The sequence below is a fragment of the Megascapheus bottae genome, unplaced genomic scaffold (assembly GCF_031878675.1).
Source record: "Megascapheus bottae isolate mThoBot1 unplaced genomic scaffold, mThoBot2.hap1 HAP1_SCAFFOLD_139, whole genome shotgun sequence".
Classification (NCBI taxonomy): Eukaryota; Metazoa; Chordata; class Mammalia; order Rodentia; family Geomyidae; genus Megascapheus; species Megascapheus bottae.
Genome location: NW_028327705.1, coordinates 56,499 through 74,073, shown reverse-complemented (window position 1 = coordinate 74,073; position 17,575 = coordinate 56,499). Strand labels below are relative to the sequence as shown.

Sequence of the window (17,575 nt, the reverse complement as noted above, 5' to 3'; positions counted from 1 at the left end):
GTTGGAAATAAACTTTACAATTTTAGGGGAAAGGAGGAGTGTTGGTGAGTGGGAGAAAACAAAGGAGAGGGTACCACTGTTCAATAAGAAATGTACCCATTACCTTAACATATAACTGTGAACCCTCTGTAATCACCTATTTAACTATTTAATCCTATTTTTAGTCATTCCTTCTAACATCCTCCTAGTTTACCATGATATACTGTTGTTCTTTGAATTTCATAAATAAATAACTATATTTATATTTTCACTTTTAAAATATATAGATATTTGAAACTATAAAAAATTCCTCCTAAACAATCTATCATAGGTGTGACTGGGTAAGTTATATGTGAACAGTATGTATTCTATGAAACAAGTATATTATTTTATTTATTTCAGTGGAATCTCACAGAACTTAATGAACTTGGAGATGCTGCTTTGATTTTTTTGTTATGAGGTTTCATGTGATTACCTATATGTGCAAGCATAGGTAATTTCTTTGTTCTTTATGCTGGCCTTACAAGTACGATTCTATCAGATGGAGGATTTGAAAGGAAGAAACCCTATTAGGTACATTTACATACTTTGATGCCATAATTATACTTTTCATACTCTATTCTCCAGAAATATTTCTAAATACGGAGACATATTTATTTACAGAGATATTTCTTATATTCTAACTTATTGATGAAAATGATTATTGAAATAACTTAAATATTCAACAATTGCTAGGCAATTTTTATTATTCCCATCTGCTGCAATATTATGAGTCACTAAAATTGTTTATAACGAGATGGTAATAACCCATAATGCAAAACCAACTGTCGAATAAAAAATGGTAATTAGGAAAAAGCAGGCAGAGAAAAAATGAAAAGAAATTTATTTAAATGCTATTATTTCTTATCTTTGGGTAGTAAGATTCTGGCAAATATTTCTCTTCCCTCTTCTTTTTTACTTTCCAAATTTCATGAAGTTTGTTTTTGATAGGACAATATTCTCTCTGTTTTTATTTTTTAAAGAAAAAATAGAAATGTATTTAGTAAAAGAAATGGTAAAATGTGTTTAAAAAGACAGGTCAGCTCAACAAAAGTTAGGCAAAGACACCATCGACTTAAAAGACACCATAGCCCAGCTAGGCTTAACAGATATACACAGTCTTCCATCCAACGCCGAAACTTTTTACATTTTTCTCAGCAGCACATGGAACATACTCCAAAATTGATCGTATAATAGTTCATACAGAAAACTTAAGAAGATACAAGATGACTGATATAATCCCATGCATTCTATCTGATCACAGTGGGGTCAGACTAGTTCTGAACAATGCAGTAAAAGTCAAAAAACATTCAAATAATTGGAAGCTGAACAACCCACTTCTGATTAATTCCTGGGTTACAGATCAGATCAAAGAAGAAATTCAAAACTTTCTTGAATGTAATGACAATAAAGAGACATCACAAAGGAACTTATGGGACACAGCAAAGGCAGTTCTGAGGGGCAAATTTATCGCACTAGGAGCACATATTAAAAAGACAGAAGAGCATGTAAATAACCTAAAAAAACCTGAAACACCTAGAGGAGCAAGAAAATGTTAATTCTAAAACAACTAGAAGGACAGAAATAAGAAATATAAAATCAGAAATATCAGAGGTTGAAATAAGATCCACTATACACAAAATTAATAAATCAAAAAGTTGGTTCTTAGAAATACTTAGGAATTAACTTAACCAAAGATATAAAGAAATTATTTAATGAAAACCATAAAAGCTCAACAAATAAATTAAAGAGGACACTATGAAATGGAAAGACATCCCATGCTCATGAGTAGGGAGAACCAGCATAGTGAAAATGGCTATACTGCCAAAGTTGATATAAAAATTTAATGCAATCCCCATCAAAATCCCAAAGGTATGCTTTACTGAAATAGAAGATACAATCCAAAGGTTCACATGGAAAAAGGAAAGACCTAGAATAGCCAAAAATTCTAGGCAAAAAGAGCAATGCAGGTGGTATTACAATACCAGATTTCAAACTCTACTATAGAGCCACAATAACAAAAATAGCATGGTATTGGCACAAAAATAGACCAGAAGATTAATGGAACAGAATAGAAGATCCAGAAATAGAACCACATACCTATAGGCAACTTGTATTTGACAAAGGAGCCAAAGATATACACTGGAACAAACATAGTCTATTCAATTATAGGTGCTGGCAAAACTGGGCAGCCACACGCAGAAAACTAAAAATTGACCCTAGAATTTCGCCATGCACAAGTATTAATTAAAAGTGGATCAAAGACCTCAATGTCAGACCAGAAACCATGAAGCTGCTACATGATAGAATAGGAGAGACACTGGAACTCATAGGCACAGGCAAAAGATTCCTGAACAGAATCCCAGGGTCACAACAGATTGGAGAGAGACTCAATAAATGGGACTACCTAAAAATAAAAACTTGCTGCACAGATAAAAGCATAGACACTAAAGTAGAGAGACAGCCAACCAACTGGGAAAAGATATATACCAATAATTCATCAGACAAATACTTAATATCCAGTATCTACAAGGAACTCAAGAAACTAATCCCTCCCAAACCCAACAAACCATTCACTAAATGGGCAAGGGAACTAAAGAGAGACTTATCAAAAGAAGAGAATAAAATGGCAGAAAAGCATATGAGAAAATGTTAATCATCCATGGTCATAAAGGAAATGCAAATAAAAACAACCTTAAGATACCACCTTACCCCAACAAGAATGGCCAAGATTTTGAACTCAGACAATGACAGATGCTGGCAGGATTGTGGAGAAAAAGGAACTCTACTGCACTGCTGGTGGGATTGTAAGCTAGATCAGCCACTCTGGAAAGCAATTTGGAGGTTTCTTAAAGAACTGAAAATTGACCTTCCCTACGATCCCACCATAATATTTCTGGGCACCTATCATTAACATCATAACCCAAGATATGATAAGGACACCTGCTCAGCTATGTTCATCTCTGCACTATTACAATATCCAGGAGATGGAAACAATCCAGATGCCCTACTGCAGATGAATGGATACAGAAAATGCGGTATACACACACACACACACACACACACACACACACACACACACACACACACACACAATGGAATTCTACATAGCCAACAGACAAGGTAAAATAATGGCATTTGCAGGGAAATGGATGAATCTAGAGCAAATCATGTTGAGTGAGACAAGTCAAGACCAAAGGAACAAACGGCACATGGTATCCTAAAATAATATGTGACTATTAGATCCAAACAGCACAAGAGCGAGGACTCAATATTTGTGTACCCAGTGCTATGGACATGGTACTGGAAATAAAAACTCAACTACATAGACATAAAAACTTATGACTCTATAGACATAATGTTTTATTACATAGATTAATATGTATCTATGATATACAAACCCTTCGCCTAATTTTGATTATGTTCCAAAAAGTAAGTGCCCGTGAATATACATAGAGATTCCCTTCTTGAATACTTGTTTGTCAAACACATCATTTGAAATATGTAAAAATCAATGTTAATAAATTCTTTAGTAAAAAATAAAGGAAAACTCCCAGCATCTATACAATGGCTAGGACTTGAAAAGGCTAGAAGACGAATTTGGGAAAAATGAAAGGATCGAGAAATTTTCTACCTTTCAGACTTGCCTCCATTCCTGTCCTACCCCTCCAAACCTTATACTCTATTCTGCTCTCCAAGTCAAAGTCTTCCCTTGGACAGCTCACATTTCAATAAATTTGTAGCTATTTGGTTTATCATCACTGGTTCAGGGACAATTTAGAGCATACTTAGGCAGGCTCTTATAACAATCCGCCCCGTGGTGTGCCTTATGGAAGACACCTGCTTTGCCAAGAAGATGCATTAGCTGTGGGTGACTGAGTAAGAACACAATTAAGCTGTCAAAGATTCTGCCAGACCTGGGCACCTGCTAAGCCTGGGCACTATGCATCTCAAGGATGCCTTGTCTCATGTTGGCCTCAGTAACTGTCCAAGCAGAGGGTGGGGCTTCTTCCTTCCTATATTTTGTCTCATGAAACATCAATACTGTCACAAGTTTCTTAGGATAGCGAACAGGGCTGATTGATATTTCATCCTCCATTCCTTCCAGACTCATTCTAACCTAAAACAATCCTGGAGCTTGCCTAGAGCAAAAGCAGCACCTAGAAATCTGAACAGAGCCAGAATGGGCTTATATCAGGGACCAGGTACTGCTTCAGTTGGGTCTTCACCTAGGTCAACTATTGATGGATGGAATGACAGCTGAAATTTTTTTCAGCAGAAAAATGGCTATTTTGGGAGGAAGAGAAGGCCAGAAACTTCTTGAACTTTTACATCATTTTTCCCCTGACCCCAGCCTAGTTAGATTCATGAAGAAATTGTTTTTGCTGTTGTTTTATTGGTTGTTTTGTTTTTTAAAGGGAAAAAAGCCTCTTTGTATTTTTTACTTTTATATTTATTGTTTTACATTTGCGTTTATTTTGATCATGTTTTAACTATCTTTAAGTAGTTGTGAAAAGGAGTTTCTACTCCACATGTGAACTTATTTATACAATATTTCTTGATAAATGTCATGCTTTTGGGATTTTTTTTGCCAGTCCTGGGACTTGAAATTTAGACACTGTCTCAAGGCTTGTGCTCTACCACTTGAGCCACAGCACCACTTCCTGCTTTTTCTGTGTATGTGGTACCGAGGAATCTAACCCAGGACATACAAGGCAAGCACTCTACCACTAGGTTACACTCCTGGCCCCGGTGTCACAGTTTCTATCATTCTTCTCCCTCTCCATTTTATCCCAACCTTACTCATCCCTTCAAGGTTTCTGGTTCCATTTTCAGCCTGTACATTGTGTCTTATGACTCATCTTGCCTGTCTCCATTCTTGGTTTTGCCCTCTCTCATCAATGCCTCAACTACCCAAAGCCTACAGTTTCTGAGCCTCTAGTATAGCACGCGCGCGCGCACACACACACACACACACACACACACACACACACACACACACACACACACACACGCACGCACCTTTAAATACCATGTTGTTGATGGAAAGGGCTGGCAGCTGCAGATCTCACTCTGATCCTTTAAAGCTGCAAGGCCGTGACCTCTAAATATCCTATACATTCAAATGTTAAGTAAATAAAATTATATTGGGAAAATACCTGATAATGGCCTGATAGGTAATAGTTCCATCATCATACACTCAACCAGTGTATGATACTTACAGGAGTACCAGAGTATTTCGCCTCTTGAAAAATGAACTGAGAAATCCTCATTGTATAGCTGGAAAGGAGCTGACCTGGTTTTGTGATGGGGCAGGGCTTCCCGAAAGATGCATAAGCACATTGTGGCCATCTTTCTCAGCAGTGGGTTTGGCTATTGGGAACGTATAAGTCTACAGCTGGCTTTACTGTGCTACCACACTCTTCCACTGTGTCCCTAGATGAAGCTCAAGGGAAGACTTACTCAGGCTGTGGATCCCTCAGAAGGCACCCACATCTCACCAAACAAGGGAAAGCCAGACTATTTCTTTACATTAGAAACAGAATGAACTAATTGCATGTGCTTCTCACCACAGAGACTGAAAGCACAGATCTTGAGCATGTGCCACAAGACACCTTCTGCCTGTGTGGGAGCCAGATCTGGCCCCAGTTATCAAGTATGCCTAATATTTCTTAGTTGGGAAAAGAAAACATCTCCCTAGTAAGAAGAGAGAATTATGTTGTTATTCCTTAGAGAAATGTAAAACGAATAAAGTAATAATTTAAAACCTCATTAATCAGCTAGAATCTACATCAATGAAGTATCATCTCCTTCATAAAGTCAGAAGAATTCTCCATGCCGACTAAGATGAATGGTGTAACTCAGACATTATATATTTTTTCCAGTCCTGGGCCTTGAACTCAGGGCCTGAGCACTGTCCTTGGGCTTTCTCAAGGCTAGGGCTCTACCACTTGAGCCACAACACCACTTCTGGCTTTTTCTATGTATGTGGTACCGAGGAATCGAACCTGGGTCTTCATGCATGCTAGGCAAGTACTCTATAGGTAGGCTAAACTCCCAGCCCTCAGATGTTATTTTTAAGAGAATAAATTTCTATAAAGTTTTAAAAGGAATTTGGAACCTGGGATATATTTTTATATTTATATTTATATTTATACCCAAATATATATGCCACTATGATTTTGCAAATTGTGATTGATTTATGGAGTTCAAGGCATTATCCATCCATCTTGGAAAACATCTAATAAAGTTACTGAGACAATCCTCCTGTAGGTGGCAGTGGACTGTCTGGTGGACAGGGTACCTGTCTATACTTTATATGAAGTTGCCTTCATCAGCAACTGGCAAAAGTGATTTATATACATGAACATGGTAGCTCTATTTTTATGACAACTATGCAAAGCAACAATTTTCCCCCATGTGGGAAATGTTTTATTTACAAAGATGTTCATCACAGCATCACTCAAATAATGCAAACAACCTCAATGTCCAATAGTACAGAAATGATTAAATCAACTTTAGTATTCATAGTTGATATTTATGAACTGCTTATAATAACATGGGAGAAAAGCCTTGCTATGCTATCATTATAATTTTATACTTAAAGGATAGAAAACTGCATATGCTGCATAAATACCACTATGTAATGTAAACAAAGCAAATTAAAAGCTATTCATAATGAAATTGTAGAAATGAAATATATATTAGCAGCAGTTCTGTAGGGGGTAGGATTACCCATGCTATATTTTGCCTCTCTAATTTGCTCTATTTTCCATATCTTTTAATGAGTATGTATTCATTTTTATATTAGAGTCTACCAAGAAGCTTTAGAAAAAGAAAATATGCATTAGAGGTGGAATTAAAAGATTTCATTGCTGAAGCATAAAGACATTGAAGCACCTGATGTAGTATTTCAACATTTGTAGGAGATGCCTCAGTACCTTGACAGAGAAAAGTCTTCGTACTAACTTCTCCAGAAATCTTCATAAAGGACACACCTAGGAGAATGAGAAGTTCAGAAGAAAAGAGATGAGATTTCTGTAACAAGTGTACCATAGTATGATTTTCCTCAGATTTCTAAAACATTTCACCAGTCCCTGGTGAAGCACAATATCAACTAGCATGAGATCAGTAAGGAAGGAGCATGCATCTACACTGAAGGATGGGAATGAGCCACTTACGCCAAATTCTGGCTTAATTTAGAGCTTTCACAGATAAGCTAGTGCTTTCTATACCCTACAAGCACAGATCATTGCAATCTCATTACTTTACTTGAATTTTGCCATGCCTGTTTATGGCTTCCCTTTCTCCAAGGGCTTTTCTTTTATTTCACTGATGTCTTATTCATGAACCTATCAAAGCTATGGCTTTTGCAAGAACTAGTATAAGGAAGTGACCAAAAGTAGCCATGCAGACAGAGCATCCTCGTCTTTCCTAAAAAGTGAGCTCTCAGATATTACCGGATATACAATAGTTTTACTGATATAGATTATTTTTCCCAAGAGATTTTGACTCCATATTCCTGGATAAAGGTCAGGAATCTAAATTATTCATTTTTTTATTGTCAGGGTAATGTATGGAGGGGTTACAGTTACATTTGCCAGGTAGCAGGTGCATTGTTTCTCAAAGATTGATCCACCTTCTCATGTTTTTGACTACCTTTCCCTCCCCCACCTCCTCCCAATCCTCTTGTTTACTTGAATTGTCTTAAGGCTTGAGCCAAGGGCCTGGGACTGTCCCTGAGCTTTTATGGTCAAAGCCAGCACCCTACATTTAAGCCACAGTTCCACTTCTGGTGCTTTGCTTGTTCACTGGAAATAAGAGTCTCTTAGACTTTCCTGCTCAGGCTGGCTTTGAACTGCCATCTCAGGCTCTAAAGTAAGAGGTAGGAAAAAATATGCTAATATACAGGAAACTAATATTAAAATTAAAATTAGTATTAATTGATCAATTAATAAATAGTTAAACCAGTATTACTAGTATTAAAATGCTTTGGGATGCAGTGGGGCATAGTAGTTCAATATAATGGAGCTGAGAGTTGAGAAAATCCAACTTAAACTTTGATTTTAATTCACTGTGACCTCAGACAATAATCTCTTTTCAATGTACAAAATGACTAGAAATAAACATACCCATTAAGAAGACAAAAAAGCGATAGTGTTTCATTGTGAAGAGAAAATAAAATCATGTATAAAGGCATTTGCCAAAGAGCCTGCTACTTCTTAAATTCTTAACAAAGCTCTGTTTGATGGTAATGATTATGGTGATGATTGTGACAGTTATGATGATGAGGATGGTAGTAATTGTAGTGATGATGACAGTGGTGGTGATATTGCAGGAGGAATACTTAAATCTACAATGGGCTGTAAAGTATGATTGTTCATTCTGAGTGTGTCTCATTTTTCCCAAAGAAAGCATCTGGTTTCTGAAGTTCTAGTCTCAGAGGAAAGAAAACTTACATGAACAAAATGGAGAAGAACAAAAAACAAAAGTCCCTCAAAAAATGGCCCAGATGTCACACACAGAAGACAAAATGTCAAAACTGGATAGAATCATTAGATGTATAATCTAATATTTTGTCATCATTGTTTCTTTCTCTCTTTTGTGCTGGGCCCAGAACTTGAACTCAGGGCCTTGTAATCTCATTTGCCTTCTTCACTCAAGGCTGCCACTCTACCAGTTCAGGTACAAACTCTTCCCCCATCTATTGGTCAATTAGAATTAAGAGTCTCTCAGACTTTTGATTTCCTTACAAATGGTCAATGTCATTCTTTCTGATGAAAGCCCATTGTGTATATGTACCATCTCATTTTCTTCCATTGAGGAGCATCTGGGTTGATTCCATATCTTAGCTATGGTAAACAATGCTGCAATAAACATGATTGTGCTGGGGTCGTTTTAGTGTGACCTGTTTTATTGCCAATTGGAGTGCCCAGGAGTGGGGTTGCTGTATCATAGGAAAGCTCTATGTTTACTTTTTCAGGGAACCATACTGCTTTTTTTTCCAGAATGCTTGAACAAGTTTATATTCCAACCAATAATGCAGTAGTGTTTCCTTTTGGCCACATACCCACCAGCATCTCCTATTGCTAGTTTTCTTGATGAGGGCCACTGTAACTGGGGTGAAGTGGAATTGCAATATTTTCTTGATTTTCATTTCTTTTCTTTCTCTAGAGATGTTAAAACATTATATTAAGTGAAATAAGCCAGACCCGAAGAAGTGTAGGTTGCATGGTTTCCCTCATTTGTAATAATTAAAATGTGCCTATACCCCTAAAAGTAAATTCAATGAAAAGTAAAAGACAAAAATAACAGCTGGACATGATAAAACAGGACTCTAAACATTCGCACAAAGGAGGATATTTTCAGGAGAGGATCATGCCGGCTCAGTAGCTAGGTGCTTATAATCATATAAAATAATGTTTGCTGAAATCAACTCCAAGAAGTGGAAACTAGAGTGGCTTTTTGTGGTTGTTTATTTTCTGTTTCTTCCCAACTTTGTCACTGTTTCTTTTCTTTTTTTTAACTTCTCCACTTTTGTCCTTGTATTTAAGTTTATGTGATTCGGGAGGGGAAGGGAAAGCACAGAAACCATGGGACAACCCCTACACTCCCCCCCCAAAAAAACCCAAATAGTAGGAAATCATGTCACTTCTTAAAACAAAAAACGTTTCCAGACTTTTCCACCCGAGCTGGCACTGAGCTATGATCCTCGAATCTCAGCTTCCTGAGTAGCTGGTAGGCATGAACCATCAGCTCATTCTTTTTTTGTTTGCAGCATTTGAGCACTGATTTTTTCTTTGGAAAGCCTCTCTCTCCCACTCTCTCATCCTACATATGTGGTTACACTAAAATCACTTCCAAAATCAAAGCGTGAGTTCTAGAACCAAGCTTCTCTGACCTGTGTCAGTGGGAAATGGCTGGCCAGGTCACTCAACCACAACATGTCTAGATCAACTTTTAGAATGCTCCCTGAAGTTTTCGGGAAAGAAGCTTGATGCTGCTCATAGATTGGGTTTATTAGTTTTAGACTTATCACTGCCTCAGTGGTGAAGATACATTCTTAAGAAAAACCCAGATATAAGCCAACAGGCACATGTGCAAAAGCTAGAGGTAACGTTAGAGAGAAGGAACACTCACCATCCCCACAATATGTTTGTGCTTCTGATTATAATTGTGTATTAAGCCAGTCTTGGGGCTTGACCTCAGAGCTTAAGCACTGTACTTGAGCTATTTTGCTTGAGGTTAGCACTATACCACTTTGAGGCACAGCACCACTTCTGTTTTTTTGGGTGTGTTTTTTTTTCTGGTTAATTGGAAATAAAAGTCTCAGGGACTTTCTTGTCCTGGCTGGCTTGTAATCACAATCCTCAGATCTCAGCCTCTTGAGTACCTGGGATTATAGGTTGAGAGTCAACAGCACCCATTAACAGTACCTCTCCATCTCCAGCCATAATTCAATACTTTCAATCTATTTATATCTGAATCAATTCTACCCCTTGGCATCCCACATCCACATGTGTTCATCCATAGGAGTTTAAACAGGGTTCATTTCACTTATAAATAAAGTATTCTGGTCCAGGATGGAGCTGATGCCCAAGAATAAAGAAAATTGAGATGAGAATGCATTTTAGAGGACCTGTATTGGAGTCTGAGCTCAAGGCTTCACACTTGGTTCCGCTGATTCTCTATAATCTAAGCCATGCATCCAGCTTAGCATTTTGCTGGTTATTTTGAAGATGGAGTCTCATGGACTGTTCTGCCTAAGCTAGCTCCCAATATGGATCCTCCAGATCTCAGCCCTCTTAGTAGGTAGGATTACAGGCATACCTTACCGCTGGCCAGGCACCTGCGTATGCTCTCTGTGCCTACATACATACATGTGTGTTCAGATGTTCATGAATAAGGAGTTCAGATGAATGCATGTGAACTCTTCAGCTTCTCAACAAGCTAGAGCTAGCAATTATTATGTATACTCTCAGATATAAAGAAGAAACATTCGAAGATATAATGGGTTTGGCTACTAATTAAAAAGGATGGACTTCAAGTCATGTTAATTGGGTTTTAACGCCCATATCTGACACCAGTTCTGACAACTACAGTTTGAGAGAATTAAAGGGACTGGTCAATAGAACCTGTGTGACAAATGGATAGGGCTTAGGTGAGGCAGTGGTACTAAGTGATAACAAGAGTAGCATATTGTAGGATTCAGAACAGAAGAGTTGATTGTCCTTTTTTAGAGAGAAGCCAGCTGGGCAAGAAACAGACGTAGAGAGCAGATTTCAGTTCATACTGTTCCTTCATACACATTTGAATGATCTTGGAGAATTCCCTATATCTATTTCTTCAGTGAATTCTAAGAGTCTTTAACAATAGTATCAGAGATCAGGTACATATTAGAGAACAAGTAATAGTTACACGTGAAACAGGCAAAAAATTGATATGTTTGTTCATTCAACAAAACTTACTGAAAGCCTATAGATAACAATAATGTATTTCAGAATGACACTAGAGAAAATTTTGAAAGTCTTCAATATAAAATAATGATAAAGTAGGGAGGCACGGTGACTCAGGCCTGTAATCCTAGCCTCACAGGAGGCTGAGATCCGAGGATCAATGTTCAAAGCCAGCCTGGGCACAAAAAGACCTGAGACTCTTATATCCTACTTACCTCTAGAAAATGGGAAGTAGGGCTTGGCTCAAGGGTAGGGTAGTAGCCTTGAGCTGAAGCGCTCAGGGACAGCACCCTGGCCAAGTTCAAGCCCCAGGGATATAAAAAAAAGTAATGATAAAGTGGGAGAAAAACATGGGAAGGGGTAACAATGTTCAAGAAAAAATGTACCCACTACCTGATAAATGTAACTGCTGTAACCCCTCTGTACATCACCCCAACAGTAAAATAAATTTAAAAATAGGTAATGATAAATGTTTGAGAAGGCACATATGCTTAGCTGTATTTAAGCATTACGTGGGGTATATATAAATGGGAATATTTTGTGACAGTTCATTGATGACTATATTTTTTATGTTCATATGTATCAGGTTAAACCACTTTTTTGTAACTGCCAGGTGCCAGTGGCTGACACCTGTAATCCTAGCTACTCAGGAGGCTGAGATCTGAAGATAGTTGTTCTAAACTAGCTGGGGCAGAAATTTATCTCCAATTAACTACCCAACAAACAGAAGTGGCTGTGGCTCAAGTGGAAAAGCACTAGCCTTGAGCACAAAAAGGCTCAGGGACAGTACCCAGGCCCTGAGTTCTGTTCTAATGAATAAAGAACTTTAATTTTAAATAACTGAAGGGTAAAAAAGAAAATCAAGTAAAAATTTACCACTGAGTTTGCTTTTAAAAAATTGGAGATTCTTGGATTATTGTAAAAACTTCTCATCAGTCCTCATTCCTGAATGTCACAAAGAATGGCATCGGTTTCAGAAGATGGCCTGGAAGGTATAACGGAAAATTAATAAAGGCTAGTGTTTCTTTTATTACTCAGGTAGCCAGTGAAGAAAGACAAGGAATTAATGTAGTGCCAGCGCAAGTACCTCAGCTCCCTGTATATGCCTATGATTTATTACCATTACCTCTCTTCCACCCCACTTCTGGCCCACCTGCACACAGGCAAGCCACAAGACTATGGAGAACTGAGCCAACATTCTAGGCTTGTCTCTTCTAATATCGACACAGCTGGAGAGATGAGTTATTTTGCCCTACCTCTCATCTTTACCCTGTTCTTTGTAGTTGAAGATACAGCTCTGCTTAGCCTAGGGCTCCCAGATTCAAAATGATAACTATGCTTGAAAAGAATGCCCACAGAGCTCATATCCTTCCTGTTCTAGGCTGCTGGAGGTATGAGCACCAGGCATACATATGAGCCCCTGTCAAAGTGGGCCGTGAGTCCCAAATACAAGGCCTTTCCAAGAACTAAGTGAGTTGCCTCTCATTGCAAACCAATTGGAGGAACCTTCGCAGGCTGAGCTGTCACCTGCGGAGGATAGGGCGTGCTGCAAACACCTGCTCTGGCAGGTGAAAAACTAGCTGGTAACTTGCTTCCATCTGGAGGGAATGGACATTTGAGAACATAATTCCTATTTGGGATTTCGTTCCAAGACTTAAGATCAATAAATCAGTTGTAGCAGTATAAAGAGGCAAGAAATGTACTTGTACTTGACTATGGTGCTACATGGAGCTTCCAGATTTTCTGACCAAATCAAGAATGCTTGATACCCAGGGGCTCACTCTTGTAATCCTAGCCTGAGATCTGGAGGATGGTGATTTGAGCCCAACCTCAGCAGTAAAGTCTGCAAGATTCTACCATGAAAGAAAAATAAATTTCAAAACCTTGAAACTGCTGGGGCCAATGCTTCACATTTGTGATCATAGCTATTCAGGAGACTGAAATCTGAGGACCCAAATTCAAAACCATCTCAACATCTCAAAATTGGTGAGATTTTTCTGTAAAAAGCCAGAAGTAGAGCTGCATCTCAGGTGGTAGAGCACCAGACATGAATGGGAAAAGCTAAAGATTAGTGCCCAAACTATGAGTTCAAGTCCTGATCCTGGCACAAAATATGACAAAATAGGACTGGAGGCCTGGCTCAAGTGGCAGAGCACCAAAAAAGCCACCAACTAAGGTCAGGTTGACCACTTTATGTTGGTTAATGGATATGACAAGAACAAGAAAGAAGTGACTCTACTTTTACAAAAACTCTGAATTTCTCATTGTCTGCATTACTGATAGGCCCGCTTTATGGGCTACTTTCTTCTCCATCATTAGCTTGTAATGATAAAACTCAAAGCATGTCTTTCCATGCTAGGTGAAAGAAAGGTAAGTAAAATAAGGAGCACTAAGACATTTGTTAGTTACTTTTTCTGCACCAGACACCTACCAGACACTTTTTATTAATCACTGTATATTCTCACAAAAATGCCTGCAAAAGATGATGAATCATTTTCATTTGCGGATGAGAAAGCTATGAGTGAGAGACCTAATGTTGCTTAAGAGCATAAGGCTAAATAAGAGAAACATTCAATTCACAAATCCAAACCTCTCTGATTTCCAAATGTCTACACTCAGAGATCTTCTACTCATGGGAATACACACATATTTGCACATCTGAACACACACACACACACACACACACACACACCTGGAACCCTTTTGTTTTAGGCACAGAGGCACACTATAGGAAGAGACAGACAGGCTGTGTATGCATACCTGCCTGTGTACATATTCTCTCTAGGCTTAGTGTTCAGCTCTTGAAATAAAAGCTCATGCTCCTGTGAGTGAATGATTTTACTCCAGTTGACTCCAATACTAGAAAAACAAGTTAAAAGTAGACAAAGTGGTATTGCCACCTTCAAAGGGCTGGATACTTCACTGACTGTGTCAACAACTGCCAAGGGATTCCCAGGAGCTCTTGAACATCTGGATCTACAGCTACTCATAGACATTTACCAAGACTCTGGGATTTTCCTTCTCCCAAGTCCTGAAATGCTTCTATGAGGAAAGTAATGACTTTGGTTTAAGTGCTGAATTACATGAGGACTGAACCCAAAAGAAGAATACTTCAGTCCTTAGGCAGGCCTTAGTCTAAGCCCCACACAGAGTAGTAAGTCACTGCTCTGTGTAGTAGCTCCACTCGCAAATCTTCTTCTGTGAGTGAAGATGTTTGCTATACTGCAAGTCGGCAACTGCTCAGAAAAAAATCCAAATCGATTTATCTTTAAGCACAATTTTTTTGGATGAGAAAGAAGCCTTTGGCAGCTTGGTTGAGTCTCTCACTTTACAGATGGCATGGGCATCCTTCAGTGATGCCTGCCTGGTGATTCCATCAAACCACACAGGCCCTGTGCCCCAGAAATAGACTTCAAACATGAGCACCTGAGGCAAAGTGCTCTCTGCTTCCTTGGGCCACTTCTCTCTCTCAACCCCAGAAGACTGACTTACTGTCTGTCAGTTCATCTGCTTCCATTTGGCTACCTTTGTAATCTCCTTTAGGTTTCATTCATTTGGCTTTCTGCTCACATATAATTCTTTGGATTTACATTATTTCTAGCATCTGCTGGAAGATTTTTGTATGTGTATTTTTTGTAGGTGCTAGGGCTTGAATTTGGTGCCTGGGTGGTATCCCTTAGCTGTCTTCCCTCAATGCTGGCACTCTACCAATTCCACACCTCCACTTTCAGGGTTTTGCTGGTTGTTTGGACATAACTGTCTCTCACACTTTCCTGCAGGATCTGGCTTCTCACTGCAGTCCTCAGATCTCTACTACCTTGAGGAGCTAGGATTACAGGCATGAACAACAATGGCTCAAAAACATTTAAAACAGATCTAACAGCCTCCTCGCCCCCCAGAATCTCAATAAAAACGGCTCTTTTTCCGTTTCCCATCTTGAAGATCACTCCACCCAATATGTCACAAGCTACCGAACACACAAGTCCATACAAAAATTTGAGAAAAAAAGGGAACTAGGAATCTGCTAGACCCATCGTTGTCATTACAAAAGGGATGTACAGTCTTCCATTCCTTGACAAGTCTACTCAGTTGTACAACTTCCAAATTATATGTAAGCATAATTTGCCCTTATAAAACACAGCTCCTCCCCGACTCCCACCAGGGACTTTATCGGTAACCACGGCAACAGCCCAGGTGCAGTAACAGAGCCAACAATTCTATAAAGATAGAGAGCCCAGAGGAAACAAGAGGGAAAAGTTCTGGAATGCCCCACGAGCCTGGGACTGCCCAGGAGTCATCCATCCTCACTTAGTTCTGCCCAAGAGAGGCGAGAAACATTCACATCTGTTTCACCAGGTAAAATAAGCCTCTACGAGTTGCAAAATCCTTCTACCTGATAGCAAAGCCTCAGATCCATCAATGTACTTTACCTAAAAGAAATGGTCAGTTTCAGGACCTAAATCTCTAAAATCATTGGTTGACCCTGGAAAACAAAGCCCTATGTGTTTCAGTTTGCTTTTTCAATGGGATGAGATATTGCTTTCCATCTTTCTCTGGGTTTCTGTTTCAGTCTGTCCCTGTCTATCACTGACTCTTTCCTTCTCTCCCTCTCAATAACAAATGTATGTACACACGCACTGGCAGAAGGAAGGAGGAACAAGGAAAAGGTATGATGAAATTCCCATTACCTGATCACAAGACACACTGCTAGTGCTTTACAAATAATATTTTCTAAGTGCAGCAGCCATGCTCTGGTGTGTATGTGTCAGTCTCTACATCTCTATGTACGTGCACATACATAACTACACAGAGATTTAGCAACTCTCCTAAATTACAATAACTGTCAGAACTAGGCATACTCAAGGTTTATGGCTACAGGAATTTCTTTTTAAGATGCTCTTATTCAAAAGAATATCAAGAACTGAGCAGAGGCAATAAATTAATAATGACTTTTACGGCAATTTGACTAGCATTCTAAGCACATCACTGTTGGTGAAGAGAATAAACAGGATATCACTTCTGATGAGACTCGGGACTAGACATGCAACAGACATGTCCGTGGGTCATGGCTGTGCTGGCCCCTGGGAAGGCTCTGTGACTACACATGGATGTCCTCTTCCTGCAGGCACACACTGATTATTGGAAGACATTAAGGAAGAAGAAGCCCTTGAGGACACAGTTACATTTTTTTAAAAAAATGCCCGAAAATAAGGTATTAGAAAGGATTCTCCACTAAACACACACACCCAGAAATCATTTTTTACCTTGTGGTGAGGATCTCGTGATCTCCACCTTGGTACTGTCCTTTGTTCTGACAGAGTGACAGCCATTTGTTATGCATCCCTCATAGGGCTTGACTCTCAGCTTCACCTCATTTACACTGGCGACTCTGACCACTCAACCAGTTCAGTTTCCAGCTCTATTACTGATGTCTAATGGAAACTCTGCTCCACAGAATTGGAGAGCAAATCGCTCCTACACTTGGGACAGTTCCTTCCAGATCAACTCAGTCAGGTCAGGGTGCGGCACTTGACACTTGCCGTGGCCTGCTCTATTCTGCTTCATCACGACACTTCAGTAACAGGATGTTAAGTGGGAATCTTCTTTTGATTCAGTACATCAGCTACGCCGCTCAAGTTGAGAACCTGGTAGTAAAGAAGAGATCCCCAAGAATTAAAACCAATCAAGAGGCCAGCAAAGAAATTCCTTTAGGGTTGGAAAGCTGATTCAGTTTTGAGTTCTACATGGTTTTGAAATCTGTAGAATTTTTAAAACCTAAGTATATAATTTTGAGAATATTTTTAGAAATTTTATTGTCGGGATAATGTATAGAGGAGTTACAATTACATTTGTCAGGTAATAGGCATATTACTTCTTGGATACTGACACTCGTCATGTTTTTGTCCCTGTTTCCCTCATCCCACTCCCTCCCAATCATCTTGTCTTCCCATCTTCCCTTCCCTATTTCAAATAAACATACATACAATATACCAGGTACGAGATTTTATTTTGGAATGAGGAAAATGATTTGGGATGATGTAGTGGTGGTATTTCCATAAACTCTGTGAATAGTGTTTTGAAATATTGAATTATATCCTTTA

General features: G+C 38.9%; 1 long non-coding RNA gene across 3 annotated transcripts; it reads right to left on the bottom strand.

The window, feature by feature from the left end:
* Window positions 1-887: 887 nt before the first annotated feature.
* On the bottom strand, window positions 888-16,820 carry LOC150039475 (uncharacterized). 3 transcript variants are annotated; one of them, XR_016534357.1, is made up of 5 exons: window positions 16,739-16,820; window positions 14,235-14,333; window positions 12,351-12,459; window positions 6,919-7,016; window positions 888-982 (listed from the first exon to the last, which is right to left on the bottom strand). It is a non-coding gene; the product is annotated as an uncharacterized LOC150039475 (long non-coding RNA). The 3 variants fall into 3 exon arrangements; XR_016534358.1 differs by having other exon boundaries at window positions 6,960-7,016; XR_016534356.1 differs by lacking the exon at window positions 888-982 and having other exon boundaries at window positions 6,866-7,016.
* Between the last annotated feature and the right edge of the window lie 755 nt (window positions 16,821-17,575).